Source organism: Anguilla rostrata, unplaced genomic scaffold (assembly GCF_018555375.3).
Source record: "Anguilla rostrata isolate EN2019 unplaced genomic scaffold, ASM1855537v3 scaf0209, whole genome shotgun sequence".
Lineage (NCBI taxonomy): Eukaryota > Metazoa > Chordata > Actinopteri > Anguilliformes > Anguillidae > Anguilla > Anguilla rostrata.
Window position 1 is genome coordinate 1 of NW_026985761.1, and position 20,002 is coordinate 20,002.

The 20,002-nt window shown below is 41.8% G+C and overlaps 1 long non-coding RNA gene across 4 annotated transcripts; it reads right to left on the bottom strand.

Annotated features, from left to right (window-relative positions):
• Window positions 1–601: 601 nt before the first annotated feature.
• Window positions 602–6,495, bottom strand: LOC135246359 (uncharacterized). 4 transcript variants are annotated; one of them, XR_010327638.1, is made up of 4 exons: window positions 4,465–5,027; window positions 3,949–4,009; window positions 3,359–3,488; window positions 602–1,409 (listed from the first exon to the last, which is right to left on the bottom strand). It is a non-coding gene; the product is annotated as an uncharacterized LOC135246359 (long non-coding RNA). The 4 variants fall into 4 exon arrangements; XR_010327637.1 differs by lacking the exon at window positions 602–1,409 and having other exon boundaries at window positions 3,357–3,488; window positions 4,097–5,040; XR_010327635.1 differs by lacking the exon at window positions 602–1,409 and having other exon boundaries at window positions 3,357–3,488; window positions 4,465–5,030.
• Window positions 6,496–20,002: the final 13,507 nt, after the last annotated feature.

Below are 20,002 nucleotides of genomic sequence, written 5' to 3' on the forward strand. Positions count from 1 at the left end.
TACTGCATTAGCTAACTTCATTTAAGTGCATAGGCTCAACTAATAGCCACCTTGAATGAGCTATAGCCTACTTAAAATTAACACAAGGTTATTACATGGCACATTCATACACATGTTACATAGCACATTCATACACGTATGATACAATAACAGTGCGATTCACGCTTTCAAATAGCAACATTCAACTTTATATGAGAGAAACTCAATAGCTATACATACCACGTGTGGCTAATGCTATTTTCAAGGAAACACGGAGTTAATAACACACGTGTTGCTGCTACAATGGCGATATTTTAGCTAAATTTCAAATTTAAACTCGCTGAAATCCCAAAGGAAGAAACTGAAGTGTGCAAACTGAAAAATATTAAACGCCACGTGTGGCTAATGCTATTTTCAAGGAAACACAGAGTCAATAGCACACGTGTTGCTGCTACAGTTACGATACTAACATTTAACTTACCAAGATCCCAAGGAAAGAGATTGAAGTGTGCGATCTGGAAAATATTTGGTCCGTGGGTCATTTACGGAGCTACTCTTTAGGTTTACTGCTTAAATTAACGATTATGATTTGTTACTTCTAATCGTCTTTTTCTTTCTCCCGTTCTCCCTCTTGCTGTGCGACAAACAGTCTCAACCAAGTCCCTGGGAGTGGGCGGGGCTAACTATTTTCCAGAATGATCTTAAGACATTACTGCCTGTTACAGCCAATAAAACTAATTAGGGACGCAAAACAAGTCCTCCTAACAGTTAGGTAGGGAGCCTCCCTTTTCTTAAAGCTACAGGACTCTTTTAAAACGTTGCTATTTTTCTAACGGGTTACATGATGTTTCGGCTTAAGTGGGTGATTAGGAAAACAATACTGTCGACTCGGCAAATACTCCTCAATAAGGACTTTCAAGTAGGCCATCTGACTAGTTGCAATGGCAGGAGCACAAACAATTTCAACTTTTTGCCTTAGCAGCAACACAAATTGCCAAACTTCATTTTCAACTGGATTTTAAATTTTGTCCCCAATCAAGAGAGGCAGAAGTCTAAGGAAACACCAATTCTGGACAGCATGTCCACTCAATTTCTCACTTCCTGGATTCATTTCGCATGGCTTATTGCTGGCGTCATCGCCGAGGTACCTGAAGTGATTAAGCTGTCCATTCAGTTCTCTATACGTGAAGAATTTCTGATTTGTGACAAAATGACTTAGGTATAGAGCGAAGTCATATGCGACGATACCCTCAAATAAGTCATGGCCCAGACAAGGAGGCAGACCAAGTTGGCACACATGGAAGTGGGTTAATTTGATAAATTTGGAATCAAATCAAATTTAATTCCCAGTGACAGTTTTGATGTACTTACGTTATGCTGCATGCTGTGCTGCACGCTGTCTTTGTATGATGCAATTGTTTTCTTTTCACCTGTTGTGAAGGGAGATGACAAAAATTGAGCATGGCCAACAGTACATAATAGAGCCCGACCGATGCCAGATTTTTGGGTCCGGTGCCAATCCCGATTTTGGGGAGTCCTAGCCCACCGATTACCGATGTTTTGACCGATATTTTGTCAAAAAGTGCAACATTTTCAAACCAATTTGAAAAACTTATATTTTATTAAAGTTTCTATATTTAAGAACATTTAACTTATAAGCAAACAAAAAATTTTTTTAATAAACACACAAAACTTTTTAGATAAAAAAAGTTAAAGATGATATTAAATTAAATATACATATTAATTATATTTAAGTGTGTGAAATCAAAATAACTCCACACCTTGCTTTTACTCCTTTCTTTTCCAACATCTATAAAAAAATTAATGTAAAAAATCCCTTTTCCAGTTTCAAACATGTATTTTTATGATTATTATTATTATTGTTGTTATTATTAATTTGTTATTATTATTTCTTAGTATCTATTCTCAGTACATTAATTATATTTTCTTATTTTATTCCTACTAAGACTATCAAACGAGCTTCCCTGTCCATAAGAATTAGACGGTGAAAATAACTACAATGCGCTCTGACGCGTGACTAGATGACACACTCGCTCGCAATAACGCATTAGCTATGACACAGCCTCGTTATTTCTTATTATATTTTCTCAGTAAGTTAAATTAATTATATTTTCTTATTGTATTTTCTTATATGTATGAGCTTTCGTGCAGGTTACCCGCGCTAACTATTGGTTGATTCAGTTCTCCAACAGCAATCCTTCTCTCATGTTATCACGACAAAGCTAGATAACATGGCTTAAAATGATTCATGTTCGAAGTGTTTTATCTGCTTTTTTACTGTCTGGTTAGCTTGCTACGATGACGCGTGACAAGATGACACTCGCTTGCAATCACGCCTTGGCTATTTACAAAACATCATATAGTAGCTAATATCATTATCTCAGATAAAAAACAACAAAAAAACAAAAACAAATGTGTGACACATTCAATCACCATTTTATTTTGGCTGGTTATTTATTTGAGAATACAGCGATGTCCTCTGGAAATGTAGATCCTACGCTGCTTATGTGCTCACTTCCAGTTCATAAAGGCTTGCTAGCTTGCTAAAGTGAACCAAATATGTTAGCTAGCTCGCTCGTTTGATAATGAGGATTGATAAACATAGTGGTCGTATAAACGCATTTAATTAAAAACTTTCACTAAATCTACATACCTTTATTGCCGCAACCGAATCTGTGCAGACAAGTCTTGCAGTGGAGAATATGGATGAGGCACGAGTAACAAACGTCTTATTAGAGAAGTAGCGCGTCAGCTGCTGCAGTTCACACTTGTATTAGAGCTCCCTCTACTGGATAATTGTAGTAAATAGCAATTACAACGTTCAAGCAGACAAGTACAGATAAATAATCATCGTTTTTTTTTTTGTTTATTATATAATATATATTAATATATTATAGATATATCGGTCGGGCTCTAGTACATAATCTGCAGAAATGGGTGCCTTTACTGAAGTTTTCACTAAAGCCACTCTGTGATCCCATATCATTCTTTCCAAGATAAGGTGGGACTGGCTCAATGTATCTAAACTGATTTTTAAAAACCGTTTTTTGTCTTTGATCAGTTTTCAAGGTACCAGTGTTGCATGCCCGAAACAAATCCTCGGATTTAAGAACCTCTCTCTCTCACGGTCAGAGATATCCAATGATACCAGCTTTTCGTCCAACTTATGAAGTAAATGAGACTGACTGATATCATGCACTGCTTGAAAATCCTCAATAATAGACTGTATGACTGATGCTGGCAGTAAAAGTTTTGCCTGCAACTTTAAATAAAAGAAAGCCAAATTGTTCAAGAAAAGGGATTCATCTGCTCTCTCTGGCAGCACCGCTGCTTGGTCTCCCTCGTTATCATCACTTACGTTACGTCGTCAGTCAAATCCCCCTCCAACACTGAAACATCCTCAACTTGTTCATTGGTTGCCGTTAGTCTCGTCTCTGTTCCTACTGTTACATGGCCCAGAAGACTGGATACTGTACAAGACTTGTGTACTGTGGAAAAATTAGAAATAAAGGAAGAGACGACTGAAAACGTTCTCCCACACTGACGAAATGGACAAGAAACGGCCCTGCCCTCTCCGATATGAGATTTCAAATGAGAGTTTAAACTGGATAAATCATTGCATCTAACATTGCAAAATTCTACATGACAAGATACACACTCGATTGCAGTTACCTGTGCTCTCCTCTTATCTTTATGCTCTCGATATACATGACATTCCAACTGCGTCATGTTTCTGAACGAACGGGAGCAATCAAAAAAGGCGCATTTAAACAACGCGGTTGGAAGACTCGCATGTACTTTCATATGCCTAACAAACGCATACTTCGTTAAGCATTGGTGACCACAATACTGACATGTAAACATGCTTTCATACTAAGCTATCGCTGGCGAATGATTGGCCGTTATGATACTAACTAGTTTGATGAATTCGAAACGCACGTAGCCTACCTGCACAATCCGGCGACACTCTAGCCAGCTGCAACAAAAAATACTCAAAGTACAGGGTTGCCTTGGAAAAGAACAAGAAAATTTATGTGAAATACAGATCAACGTATTCTGTTGGAAATCAAAAACGAACAAATTGTGATATAATTACTTTTAAATTCGCGTAGCCTATTAGGTGTGACACTCGAAACTTGGCATTGCTTTGTTAGCAAATTCTCTGTCGCCACTACTAACCAACGGCTTCCCAATATCCATAGCAATTTCCAGTTAATTACTGAAAATTCAAACGGTGTTATGCAGTTAAGAGCAAAACGCCCACAATGCTGTTCTGTCTTAAGCAATGTGCCGTATATCAATAAAACAGCAGATTACTGTAGGAATTTCCCTGTAATTTCACATCAATTTCATGCCGTGTACCAACAATGACAATGAGTTTGCTTTTATATTTATTGATTTTTATAGATTTAATCAGCTGGACGTGAAATGTTCTTCTGCGGGCGTTTGGGCATATTATCTTACCGTTGTCAAGCAAAACTCTGCTTCGTAGTTCTAATTGGACCGTCCTTATGCAGACACTCTGGTTTGTAGTTCTAGTCGCACCGTTGTTAAGCAAACATCTCTGGTCGTAAGTTCTATGAAAACAATGATTTTATCAAGAAAAAATAGTTCATTCCCGTTTCATACCATGCAATTTGTTGTGTTCAATAATAGATGTTACAGGTTGAGTGTATTCTGACCACTAGGAGGCACTGTATTACTTTCCCGAGAGTAGTTGGAAGACTACCCTAGTAAGGATGTGACGTAAGGGGAAAGTGTGTTGACCAGGAGAGATTGGGTTAAGATCAGAGACTGTAAAAAATATGGACACAGCTACTGTGACGTCACCCATTGACTCTCCGTGGGTCTCTAAAACACGTTTTGAAGCTCAATGGCGGGCGCGGCCATTTTCTCGATTTGGAGCCAAAACCATAGAGTTAAGCGGTCTTGTGATTTTTACAATTTGATTGACAGTCCGGTGCGGAAAAGCCCCTCAACCTGAACGAGGCTAGCTGACTGTCTGCCGTTATGTTTTAAAATATATTATCAGATGTTTACGGAGTTTAGTTTCCATCCGTGACTGTACTGTGTCATGTAATCACGTTATGTATGACATTAAAAATACAATTAGGCTATGTTCAGTTATCTTCAATTTATGTTTCTCAGCAAAACGAATATGCTTAGCTAGCATATCAGCTTGCCAGTGAGCTAGGTAGGCTGTCCGTGGTTAGCTCACGCGTTAGCAATATGAACCACAGGGGAAGAACATTGACTACACTGATGGTCAATCAATCGGAGATGTGTAGGCTACTGGTGATTTGACTAGGCAAATTTTCGTATAACTGTCTGGTAGATCTGTTAACCGAGCAAGTTATCGTCGTAGGTTTTCGCCAGTCAGATAATGAGCCTGCTACTACTAGCTACTCCATCGCCGTTTGTGGTGTTCACTTGCTGGGTGACGCTAGGTGACCGATCGTTCGCAAATCACTTTCTACCGAACAAAAATTAACACTCAGCGGTGATGAACAAATCTACCAAGTATTTTAATAACTGATCTGCAGGCGTGTAAATATGACAACGCACTTTGTACGGCAAGTTTTCCACCTGGTGCATGAAGAAAAATAATGTAGCCTGCGTTGAATTTCTAATTATTATTAGGCTATTATTTTTTTCTTGTAAATCATCAAAACCAATGGAGAAAAGCCAATATACGCAAGGAGCCCCCAGAACCGATTCTGAGAACCACTGTCTTAAATGCCTAGCTTGTCGGTCTCTTAAATGCTAAAAACATGTTCCTTTCTAAATGCCAAGATGGTTAATTTCGTTAAATTCTGTGTGTGTGATTTCATCGTGTGTTGTATATTCAGCAAATGAACCTTGAAACTCTTAATTCGCTTCGTGAAACTGAAAAAGTGTTTATCCCAAAATCGGGATTATAGTAGCTTTGTCACATGCGTGAAGCATGGCCCAGGTAGACATTTACGGAATGTACACGACTGACAAGCCGCCAAACACGTTTGACAGATTGAATGTTTGCCGGTTAAGGTTAGCTAGCTAGTCAAATGGCTTGGTAGCCGAAGTTGCGAACTGTTTTAGCACAGGCTACTACTGGACTACCAAATATAGCAAGCTGATTACGCTTTCTGCCAAGTAATTATTTGGTTAAGTAGGCTAAAGGAAATAGTAAAAATGACTCGGATACCGAAAAACTTAAGAGGAGGATTATTTTATGGTCGTCTAGAGCAGCTGTAAATAGCACACGCCATAATGAAATCACCACGAAATGGGATGCCTGCATTTTCAGACTTAGCACAAATTCATCTGCCTAGCACTGTCACCCTTTTAAAACATAGCGTCTTTCTAAAACGGATTTTGAATGCAGCTAGCTTAATGAATAATGAGGCCTTTTAAATGCCTGGGGCAAATAAAAGAGGCGATTGGGCTCCACAGTTAACGAAGAAGCACCTGCGTGGGCACCGGAATGCGCTTCCGCAGTTCGTTAGGCAAATAGCGATCTCATAAATCTGAATTCCCGACACAGAAATAATTCACCAATTCTTCTATAACGAACGCTGTGGCACTGGATACAATTTAAACAAAATAATTGATAGAATACTAACCTGTAATCGGCAGCAGTTGTGTGCGTCACCCGTTTTAAATACAGAGTATAATGCTATTAGCGATCTCATAAATTCAAATTCCCGAGACAGATATAATTAGCCAGTATATCTAAAACGAACTTGGTGTAATTGGAACACTTTAAAGCGGTACACGTCCTCCAGATAGATCGCGTGGGCACCGGAATGCGCTTCCGCAGTTCGTTGGGCGAATAGCGATCTCATAAATCTGAATTCCCGACACAGAAATAATTAACCAGTTCTTCTATAATGAACGCTGTGGCATTGGATACAATTTAAACAAAATAATTGATAGAATACTAACCTGTAATCGGCAGCAGTTGTGTGCGTCACCCGTTTTAAATACAGAGTATAATGCTATTAGCGATCTCATAAATTCAAATTCCCGAGACAGATATAATTAGCCAGTATATCTAAAACGAACTTGGTGTAATTGGAAACACGTTATAAGCGGTACACGTCCTCCAGATAGATCGCGTGGGCACCGGAATGCGCTTCCGCAGTTCGTTGGGCGAATAGCGATCTCATAAATCTGAATTCCCGACACAGAAATAATTCAGAATTCTTCTATAAGAACGCTGTGGCATGGATACAATTTAAACAAAATAATTGATAGAATACTAACCTGTAATCGGCAGCAGTTGTGTGCGTCACCCGTTTTAAATACAGAGTATAATGCTATTAGCGATCTCATAAATTCAAATTCCCGAGACAGATATAATTAGCCAGTATATCTAAAACGAACTTGGTGTAATTGGAAACACGTTATAAGCGGTACACGTCCTCCAGATAGATCGCGTGGCCTCGGAATGCGCTTCCGCAGTTCGTTAGGCGAATAGCGATGTCATAAATCTGAATTCCCGACACAGAGATAAATCAGGAATTCCTCTATAACGAACGCTGTGGCACTGGATGCAATTTAAACAAAATAATTGATAGAATACTAACCTGTAATCGGCAGCAGTTGTGTGCGTCACCCGTTTTAAATACAGAGTATAATGCTATTAGCGATCTCATAAATTCAAATTCCCGAGACAGATATAATTAGCCAGTATATCTAAAACGAACTTGGTGTAATTGGAACACGTTATAAGCGGTACACGTCCTCCAGATAGATCGCGTGGGCACCGGAATGCGCTTCCGCAGTTCGTTGGGCGAATAGCGATCTCATAAATCTGAATTCCCGACACAGAAATAATTAACCAGTTCTTCTATAACGAACGCTGTGGCACTGGATACAATTTAAACAAAATAATTGATAGAATACTAACCTGTAATCGGCAGCAGTTGTGTGCGTCACCCGTTTTAAATACAGAGTATAATGCTATTAGCGACCTCATAAATCCAAATTCCCGAGACAGATATAATTAGCCAGTACATCTAAAACGAACTTGGTGTAATTGGAAACACGTTATAAGCGGTACACGTCCTCCAGATAGATCGCGTGGGCACCGGAATGCGCTTCCGCAGTTCGTTAGGCGAATAGCGATCTCATAAATCTGAATTCCCGACACAGAAATTCAGAATTCCTTCTATAACGAACGCTGTGGCACTGGATACAATTTAAACAAAATAATTGATAGAATACTAACCTGTAATCGGCAGCAGTTGTGTGCGTCACCCGTTTTAAATACAGAGTATAATGCTATTAGCGATCTCATAAATCAAATTCCCGAGACAGATATAATTAGCCAGTAATCTAAAACGAACTTGGTGTAATTGGAAACACGTTATAAGCGGTACACGTCCTCCAGATAGATCGCTGGGGCACCGGAATGCGCTTCCGCAGTTCGTTGGGCGAATAGCGATCTCATAAATCTGAATTCCCGACACAGAAATAATTCACCAGTTCTTCTATAACGAACGCTGTGGCACTGGATACAATTTAAACAAAATAATTGATAGAATACTAACCTGTAATCGGCAGCAGTTGTGTGCGTCACCCGTTTTAAATACAGAGTATAATGCTATTAGCGATCTCATAAATTCAAATTCCCGAGACAGATATAATTAGCCAGTATATCTAAAACGAACTTGGTGTAATTGGAAACACGTTATAAGCGGTACACGTCCTCCAGATAGATCGCGTGGGCACCGGAATGCGCTTCCGCAGTTCGTTTGGGCGAATAGCGATCTCATAAATCTGAATTCCGACACAGAAATAATTACCATTCTTCTATAACGAACGCTGTGGCATGGATACAATTTAAACAAAATAATTGATAGAATACTAACCTGTAATCGGCAGCAGTTGTGTGCGTCACCCGTTTTAAATACAGAGTATAATGCTATTAGCGATCTCATAAATTCAAATTCCCGAGACAGATATAATTAGCCAGTAATCTAAAACGAACTTGGTGTAATTGGAAACACGTTATAAGCGGTACACGTCCTCCAGATAGATCGCGTGGGCACCGGAATGCGCTCCGCAGTTCGTTGGCGAATAGCGATCTCATAAATCTGAATTCCCGACACAGAAATAATTACCAGTTCTTCTATAAGAACGCTGTGGCACTGGATGCAATTTAAACAAAATAATTGATAGAATACTTACCTGTAATCGGCAGCAGTTGTGTGCGTCACCCGTTTTAAATACAGAGTATAATGCTATTAGCGACCTCATAAATCCAAATTCCCGAGACAGATAAAATTAGCCAGTACATCTAAAACGAACTTGGTGTAATTGGAGACAATTTACAAGCGGTACACGTCCTCCTGATAGATCGCGTGCGCACCGGAATGCGCTTCCGCAGTTCGTTGGGCGAATAGCGATCTCATAAATCTGAATTCCCGACACAGATATAATTCACGAATTCTTCTATAACGAACGCTGTGGCACTGGATGCAATTTAAACAAAATAATTGATAGAATACTAACCTGTAATCGGCAGCAGTTGTGTGCGTCACCCGTTTTAAATACAGAGTATAATGCTATTAGCGATCTCATGAATTCAAATTCCCGAGACAGATATAATTAGCCAGTACATCTAAAACGAACTTGGTGTAATTGGAAACACGTTATAAGCGGTACATGTCCTCCAGATAGATCGCGTGGGCACCGGAATGCGCTTCCGCATTTCGTTAGGCGAATAGCGATCTCATAAATCTGAATTCCCGACACAGAAATAATTAACCAGTTCTTCTATAACGAACGCTGTGGCATTGGATACAATTTAAAATATGTTTTATTAAATTTTATTGGGTATGAAACATTTTTCATTCAATTTCTGGAATTTTCCTGAATATGCCAAACATGTCCAGGGGATGTAATATTATGGTGCAGTTGTCATGAAAATACCCTTTTGTTGAAGCATTTTACATGCAATCCATGTTATTATTACATAAGGCATAATACAGTAATATAATGAAAACACGTGCATGGTTTGTAAGGTTTTCCGGGGTTTGTAAATATGATAAACAGATGGTTTAGAGTCCAGATCCAGAAAATAAATAAAAAGTGTAATGATAGAGGGGCCCACATAACGGCACTGTGGAACTGTCAAGCGTAGTTGCCCCACCATTTGTCCAGAGGCCTGATGATCTTTTTACCCTTAATGGCCCGAACACACATACCCCCACAACCATAGACAAAGAGACTAGTTCCCCTTATCTTAGATGTGTCCAGATGGCAACATTCCAGAGAGCCAAATGGCCTGCTTATCCCGAGGAAGTCCAAGTAACTTATTGTTTTATCACACGGCTCTGGGTTCTTTGAAGTACAGGATGAGTCCCAGCCTGCAGGCCCGTTCAAATGCCAGCCTTTTCTGGGTCCCAGTTTGACTCCCCTCTACACCATTCTCTGGGAAGGAGCTGAGCAGGGTGTTGAGCTCATCGAGGAAGCTTCCCAGGGGCCCTGGAGGGCGATAGATAACAACAATGTACAAGTTAACAGGATAGGTGATTGAGACAGAGTGGTATTCAAAGGTAGAGATGGAGAGGTGAGAAAGGGGGAGAACAGAGAATTTCCAAGAGGGAGAGATCAGCAAACCTGTGCCCCCACCACGGCCAGACGGGCGGAGGGCGTGAGAGAAGGAGAAGGAGGAGGAGAGGGCTGCAGGGGTTGCAGTGTTGCCTGGTGTGATCCAGGTCTCAGTGAGGGCAAGGAAATGTAGGGAGAAGAGGGACGCGTAGGCTGAAATGAAGTCAGCCTTCCGCGTAGCAGACTGGCAGTTCCATAGCCCTCCTGCGACCGTGAAGTCGTCACAGGGGGGTCAGTGAGGGATAGCGAAGTTTGGAGAGGTTCCGTCGCCACGGGGTCCTCGCCTGCGGAGGCGAGTTCTGTAGGGGAGAGAACAGGTTGGGATGGGGTTGACACATAGCATAGCAGTGAGGACAGGGAAGGCCTGTGGTGTGGCCACATGGTCAAGGAAAAGTTTAATTAAACATACACATGCATACCGAGAACAATCAATCGAGGACTGTCAGGCAAAGTTAAGGACCTCTCAACGTCAGCAGCAGAGGCAGAAACCTGCAGAGAACAAACAATATGAAATTAAACGCATTTAAATATTATTAGGGATACAGTGCCCTCCATAATGTTTGGGACAAAGACCCATCATTTATTGATTTGCCTCTGTACTCCACAATTTGAGATTTGTAATAAAAAAAAGTATTTACATGCATATCAGGTGAACAGTGTATGAATTACAGCCCTTTTTATACACAATCCCCCCAATTTTAGGGCACCATGCTTGGGACACAGCAATGTTACAGTGCACATCATGAAGGAGTACACCCTCTCTGAAAAATGGAAATCCAGCTTTATCGCTTTACAAATAAAAAAGATATTATGTAGTGTTTCAGCAACACTGCAATACTGCAATGCTAAACAGGAAAGCATGTTTTTTTAACCAACATTATAAAAAGCCATGTTGCAAATGAGTATACCCCCTCTGAGCAAAATTTGTTTCTGCTTCTAAATTATGACCATCACAAAAAAGAAAACAAAATTGACAGGTATTGGGATGGTAGGTATGCCATCCCACCAAGTTACGCCTTGGTGGAGGCATGCCCCATACCTATACAGCACCGAGAGTTTGGCACTTTTCAGGGTTCCCCACAGAAATAACCACAACAGCCACAGACACTCAGCCATTAAAAAAATTAAATTCTGTACATTCTGACCCCATTTCAACAGACAGATGTCATAAACACCTTCACATGTCCACACAATAAAGCCCCAAACTAAGGGGATTTTACGTTTTCTCCTTCTTCTTCTTCATCTTCTCATTCTTATTTTTCCTGCCGCCTATCCCACTAATAACATGTCTCCCCATTGGACATTTTACAGACACCCGCCAAATCTTCACCTACACGACCCTATGAAAAACTCGCATACACACGCAAAATACCCATACCTTTTTACTCTGAAACATTTTGAGTACAAACAGCTAGCCCGCCTGTGGCCTAGTGGGTAAGGTTACAGGTTTGGGAACACAGGGTTGGAAGTTCAAGCCCAGCTAGGAATGTGTTTCTTTACCCTCACTAATAATTGTCTACTACTTCTCAATTATTGCTTTTGCACCATATCTACCAGCCGTTCCCCAAACTGTATTATGACGTACCATCTGCACGTTCAATTGTTAACCGGCTACAATATTGCAAAGCCATATGGATTCAACGGGAGCTCTTCTGTGCTAACTCGCCTGTGTTCTTCTTTAAAACCACGGACAGGTTTGCTAATGATATTTCACGCATTGCATATCTATGTCATGGTGCTGCCCTAACAAAGTGACAGACTGGTAAACCTCCGGTTGAACGATTGAATCCCGCCTCGTCTCAGGCAGATAATTTCCTCTTTTACACTAACGTTCTCTTACGCTTATATTTTCTTTACCAAAACTCACTCATGGCCACCCATATGCATTTCATGATGGCAAATGTAATACTTTTATCAAAAGGTTACACCAGTTCACAGCTGTGCCATTTCTACTAACTACATTTCTTCACTTGGCTACTGTACAAAACCTTCTTATCAGCAAACGCCACATTTCTACATCATGTTACCTCGCCCTGTTCTCTATCCAGCCACATACAAACAATTACTATGTATGTACGTTCTGCAACTACCATTAAAATATTACATTTAAAAACATGATTCAGTACTAGTACTGAACATGAAAAAAACATAGCAGTGCAATAGATTTCACGTGTTACTTAACCCCCCACTTTAACAGCTGGCACTTTATAGCGACTGTTTATATACCGTTCGATAAGGAATATAAGCTCGCTCATGGTCACTCCATTTACTTCGCACTATACTCCGTGATCATGTCAACTTTCACCTACATGCCCATTCTGCTAAAAACATATTGTTTCAACTCCGAAATTTAATAATTTCACCCTAATTTCTCTCACACTGTTGTTATTTTCTCATATGCAAAACCTGCTGGGACATATGCGTCTGCTCCTATTCTCCACTATCATGTTTTCCGGTTCTAGTTTAGCAAAACAGCGAAGAGGATTCCTACCTGCAGATAAGCCTATCAAATGCCTTATAAACCTTACAAACACTAAAAGTGCATCTCCACGAAATAACAGACAACGGAGCAGGACAGAAGGCTACACAAGTTGCGACCTAGAGAGTTATAATTCTACGGGCTTGCTGATTCTTTTGTCAGTTGGATGGACGTGAGTACATACACTGGCCATATTTCACATGCATCTCTGATACGTTTTACACTTATACGCCACCGCACCCTTTGTCACAGCCACTGTTTTACATAGATAGCAAACCGAAACTGCTAAACAGTACACGCTCATCAGACTGTACAAATTCACACAAGGATAGCCATAATCCACAAACGTTTCTTACAGGGTCACTTCGCATTTCTCACTCTCATAATAAAACTCTTTGCAAAAAGAAATGATATCTCATAAAAACACGTTTACAACAAAAATGCCAAGTTACTCAAAAGTATTGACATCAAAATGACGCCAAGTTATGGAATGGAATGGAATGTGATGGTGAAGGGCTACTGGATCTCAAGGAGCTTGACAGTGATGAACTGCCTTCTGGGGACTGGAGTAGGGGGGTAGCACAACTTATGGCATCTGGCAATGAAAACAAAAATCTATCATTATGAATATTGACTAAAATTATGCCATAATTAATTAGATAAAACAATAAGCTTTTTAATACACTCTTTAATTTGGTAGTGAAGTAGTAAATATACAGTACCTGCTCATTTCCATGCATTTAAAAGTTTTCTGCACTGAATTGGTCGAATAACCTCTGCAATTTCCTGTTCTCTTATGTACTGCAAGTCATCTTTGCTTTCCACTCCCTGGTGTAAGATCGTTTCTTCTGGCACACTTGGCAGGACAGAAATGACTGCGTCCTTGATGCTCTCACTTATATCAGACATTCTGAAGGAAAGGAGTGGCGAAGGGCTATTAGAGACAGACCAAACATGTTGTACACAGGCAAAGGGTAATAGTCAAGCAGGCTTGCATGTTCGAGGCAGAAATAATTTGAAATGGGGTTCTCTGAGCCCATCTTTAGGCAGTAAATCCCCTGATCAAAAAGGAAATCAGACTGGCATTTCTCTGTGACAAAGTAAACACAACTGTTGCAAACAAGAATCAGTTCTATCTTGCCAAAGACTAGTCCCTCATCATTCTTCTCAAAGACAACACACGTGGCTTTTTTTGTAGCTTGTGCCTTTAACGGTGACATTGTGTACAGCCACAGAGCTACGTAGCTGGAGGCCTAAATAATCAACAGATCACAAATTCTTGAAGTTGTGTAATTTGCGAGCACACTGTTTAAAAAGTGTGTTACTCTCAAACCTAAGGGTCCAAGAGCGAATAAGAGGCCCAAAGCAAAGTATCAGTTCAGGATAGTCACGTATATGATGACTGTAACCCACCTAAAGGGTCACTTAGCAGTAGGTAAATATTTTCAGGTTAAAGCTAGGTTCGTAAGGAGAGGTTATGAATGAAGGATGGACACAATGAACAACCGGAGCCAGAAAGTAAGTGCAAAATGGTTAGAACTGTATTAAAGAAAACGTAATGACAATATGTAAAGCTTATCACATTCAAACACATTCATTGTCTTCATATCAATGTCCTGAGTGTTGTAACTGTATTCACTGTCCATTCAGTTCTGAATGTCTTCTGTTCAGTCTGGTTCAGTTCAATTGGTCAAGTTCAATTTAGTTAGTTTCAAGTCAGTATTGTTGGTTGGGTGTACCCTTTTTACAAAAAATAAAGTATCAAATAAAATTGTGTAATTTCATCATCACAATCTACCAACCAGAGTGGGGTTGGAGAAACAAGGGGTATCAGGGGGTTCTTCCTCAATGGATGAAGATGAATCAAGTTGATCAAGCTGGTCGGCTCGCCATCTCCCTCGTCAGGGAGAGAATCCTAGGTTCACAGGTTTCTTCTCAGGTATCCAAAAAACCCAGCCTGTATGACAACAGGCTATTATAACAACTGGAATACTTTTCTCAATCTTAGTTTTTTTTCTTTAAGGCATCATTGTAACCTCAAAAGTGTAAAAGTGTTACTAATAAACCAAATAGTACACTTTATAAATGTTCAACTGTACAGTTCATTTTATCAAAATATTCTATCACTCTTTAACCATTAATCATGAATTATGAGCAAGGTATTTTCCATATAGTCGATCAAGATGGCGCGCGGATGGCTGCCTCGGTGTGTTGGTGCGCATTGTTTTGCCTTGTTTTGTTTGTAAATTCAGTGTTTTGCGATAGCATCCGGAACTCTTTCACCAGGGAAGAGCTCATGAATATCAGGGTACAACTCCTGTGGATTTATTTCCGAACATTCTCATCACATCTGCGGGAATTACTGGTCACTTTTGTCAAAGGTACGTTTCACCCTTTGTTCACGCAGTGAAACCCCTGGAGGAGAGGGAAACGTGCCGGTGCGCTCGTGCGTCTCCGCAGACGCGGTCAAACGCACTCCGTTACCGGGAATATTTCTATCTAATCGTGCGATCGCTGTGCAATAAACTGGACGAACGCCAGCTACTGGTGGATACAAACAGAGACTTTTCAACATCTTCCGTTTTGTTGCTTCACGGAAACTTGGCTTGTGTGGATCGATACCGGACTCTGCGCTGCAGTGGCGGCTTTCAGCTATTCAGAGCGGAATCGCGACGCAGAGCGCATCCGGCAAAATGAAAGGTTGGAGGTATTTGTTTTTATACAAACAGTGGCTGGTGTAAAGATGTTACAGTGTTATGCAGCACTGTTCTCCTTGATTCTGGAAACTTTTTTCATCTACTGCAAACCCTTCTACTCCCCCCGCGAGTTCGCTTCTTTCATTCTGGTCGGTGTTTACATTCCACCGCAAGCCCTCGTGCAGGAGGCACAGCGTACGCTCGCCGACCAGATACTGTGTGTGGAGCGGACAACCCGGCTCTTTCGTTATCGTCCTCGGCGACTTTAACAAAGGGAATTTTCAGCCACGAACTGCCTAAATACCCAGTTGATTAAATGCCCGACCAGAGAGGAGAACACTTTAGATCACTGCTACAGTACAATCAACCGTGCCTATCACGCCGTCCCCCGCGCTGCACTGGGGACACTCTGACCACATCATATGTCCACCTGATTCCTGCATACAGGCAGAAATTAAAAACTCTGCAAACCTGTTGTGAGGACATCTAAGAAGTGGACCAGTGAAGCTATGGAGGATCTTCGCCACGTGCTTGGACTGCACTGACTGGGATGTTTTCAGGACTGCTACCATCAGTCTGGATGAGTACACACAGGCTGTGACATCATACATCAGCTTCTGTGAGGACAGCTGTGTACCATCACGCACCAGGGTATCTACAACAACGAAAACCTGGGTTTACAGCTAAACTCAGACAGCTAAGGCTGGCAAAGGAGGAAGCATTTAGGAGTGGGGACAAGGACCGGTTTAAAGAGTCTAAATACAGGTTTAGCAAGGCGGTGAGAGATGCTAAACGACTGTACTCATGAGAAACTCCAACAGCAGTTCTCAGAAAACAACCTGGGCCCCTCTGTCTGGAAGGGCCTCAGACAGATCACCAACTACAAACCGAAGCCCCCCACTCCACTAATGACTTGCGCTGGCCCACGACCTGAATGAGTTTTACTGCCGATTTGAAAGACAATGGGACAGTCCTGAACACATCCCCCGTGAACCCATTCACCAGCTCCAGACCACCAGCTCCTCCTCCCCCATCTCAGCAGGAGCCGGGCCTCTCTACAATCACCCACCTCAGAGGCCCCCTCCTCCTCCCCTATCACAATGACGACTCTCTCCCTCCTGGGGAGGGACGTTAACAGACTATTCAAGAGACAGAACCCCCGCAAAGCAGCGGGACCAGACTCTGTCTCTCCCTCCCCCTGAAGCACTGTGCCGATCAGCTGTCTCCGGTGTTCACAGACATTTTTAACACCTCACTGGAGACATGCCACGTACCAGCCTGCTTCAAGACCTCTACCATTATCCCCGTCCAAAAAAACAAGGACCGCCAGGACTCAATGACTACAGACCCGTCGCACTGACCTCTGTGGTAATGAAGTCTTTTGAGCGCCTTGTACTGTCCCACCTCAAAACCACACGGACCCACTCCTGGACCCCCTGCAGTTCGCATACAGAGCCAACAGGTCTGTGACGATGCTGTAAACATGGGCCCTCCACTTCATCCTCCAGCACCTGGACACTGCGGAACCTATGTCAGGATCCTGTTTGGGAAATTCAGCTCCGCCTTCAATACCATCATCCCGGCTCTACTACAGGACACCTCTCCCAGCTGCACGTGCCTGACTGCACCTGCAGGTGGATCACCGACTGTCCTGTCTGACAGGAAAGCAGCACGTGAAGCTGGGGAAACACGTCTCCGACTCCCGGACCCATCAGCACCGGCTCCCCTCAAGGCTGCGTCCTTTCTCCTCTACTCTTCTCCCTGTATACCAAAAGCTGCACCTCCAGTCCCTCAGTCAGTCCAGCTCCTGAAGTTTGCAGACGACCCCCACTCTCATTGGACTCATCTCTGGTGGGGATGAGTCTGCCTACAGGAGAGAGATTGAACATCTGGTGTCCTGGTGCAGCCATAACCACCTGGAGCTCAACGCCCTAAAGACAGTAGAGATGGTAGTGGACTTCAGAAGGAACGCAGCCCCACCCGCCCCCATCACCCTGCATGACTCCCCAGTCGACACTGTGGAGTCCTTCTGCTTCCTGGGCACCATCATCACCCAGGAGCTCAAGTGGGAGCTGAACATCACCTCTCTCACCAAGAAGGCTCAGCAGAGGATGTACTTCCTGCGGCAGCTGAAGAAGTTCACCTGCCAATGAACAATGATGGTGCACTTCTACACTTTCCATCATTGGTCCATTTCCCCACCTCCTCCATCACCATCTGGTACGCTGCGCACTGCCAAGACAGGGCAGACTGCAGCGTATCATTCCGCCGCTGAGAGGGTGATTGGCTGCAATCTGCCATCCCTCCAGGACTGCACACCTCCAGGGCCCTGAGGGCGGCAGGAAAGATTTGTGGCCGACCCCTCCCCACCCTGGACACAAACTCTTGCAAACACTCCCTCCGGCAGGAGGCTGCGGTCCATCAGGACAAAACCTCACGTCATAAGAAACAGTTTTTTCCCGACTGCAGACTGCCTTATCAACAAGGCCCGGGACCCCCACTGATGCCACTGTCACTGTACTGTTATCTGACCCCCACGGAACACCACAGACAGCACCTGTACTTAAAACCACTTTATCCCCTTGCACTATTGTTATTGTTTTGCACTATGTTTATGTTATGTTATGTTTATGTTATGTCTGTTATGTTTTTTAACTGCACTATTGTTCATCTTACTCTATTTATCTTATTTTATGTTCCACTGTTACGCACCACCTGACCAAAACAAATTCCTTGTATGTGTAACCTACTTGGCAATAAACCCGATTCTGATCTGATTCGATTCTGATGTAACTATAGCAAATATTTTTTAAACCATGAACTCAATATAAATACATGGCAATAAACCTTTAACAATCAAGTAAATCATTAGTTGATTGTAAAATCATTTAAATGCATGTGAACTAACCCTCTTGCACTCGTCATGCACAATAGAAGATATGGCTACATCATATACCCAAATGTAGCGCACTTGCTAAGCGCTAGTGCATGGTTTCTAACAGTACTGCATTAGCTAACTTCATTTAAGTGCATAGGTCAACTAATAGCCACCTTGAATGAGCTATAGCCTACTTAAAATTAACACAAGGTTATTTCATGGCACATTCATACACATGTTACATAGCCACATTCATACACACGTATGATACAATAACAGTGCGATTCACGCTTTCAAATAGCAACAACATTCACTTTATATGAGAGAAACTCAATAGCTATACATACACACGTGTGGCATAATGCTATTTTCAAGGAAACACGGAGTTAATAACACACGTGTTGCTGCTACAATGGCGATATTTTAGCTAAATTTCAAATTTAAACTCGCTGAAATCCCAAAGGAAGAAACTGAAGTGTGCAAACTGAAAAATATTAAACGCCACGTGTGGCTAATGCTATTTTCAAGGAAACACAGAGTCAATAGCACACGTGTTGCTGCTACAGTTACGATACTTTAGCAATTTAACATTTAACTTTCCAAAGATCCCAAGGAAGAAACTGAAGTGTGCGATCTGGAAAATATTTGGTCCGTGGGTCATTTACGGAGCTACTCTTTAGGTTTACTGCTTAAATTAACGATTATGATTTGTTACTTCTAATCGTCTTTTTCTTTCACTCCCGTTCTCCCTCTTGCTGTGCGACAAACGTCTCAACCAAGTCCCTGGGAGTGGGCGGGCTAACTATTTTCCAGAATGATCTTAAGACATTACTTGCCTGTTACAGCCAATAAAACTAATTAGAGGGCGCAAAACAAGTCCTCCTAACAGTTAGGTAGGGAGCCTCCCTTTTCTTAAAGCTACAGGACTCTTTTAAAACGTTGCTATTTTTCTAACGGGTTACATGATGTTTCGGCTTAAGTGGTGATTAGGAAAACAATACTGTCGACTCGGCAAATACTCCTCAATAAGGACTTTCAAGTAGGCCATCTGACTAGTTGCAATGGCAGAGCACAAACAATTTCAACTTTTTGCCTTAGCAGCAACACAAATTGCCAAACTTCATTTTCAACTGGATTTTAAATTTTGTCCCCAATCAAGAGAGGCAGAAGTCTAAGGAAACACCAATTCTGGACAGCATGTCCACTCAATTTCTCACTTCCTGGATTCATTTCGCATGGCTTATTGCTGGCGTCATCGCCGAGGTACCTGAAGTGATTAGCTGTCCATTCAGTTCTCTATACCGTGAAGAATTTCTGATTTGTGACAAAATGACTTAGGTATAGAGCGAA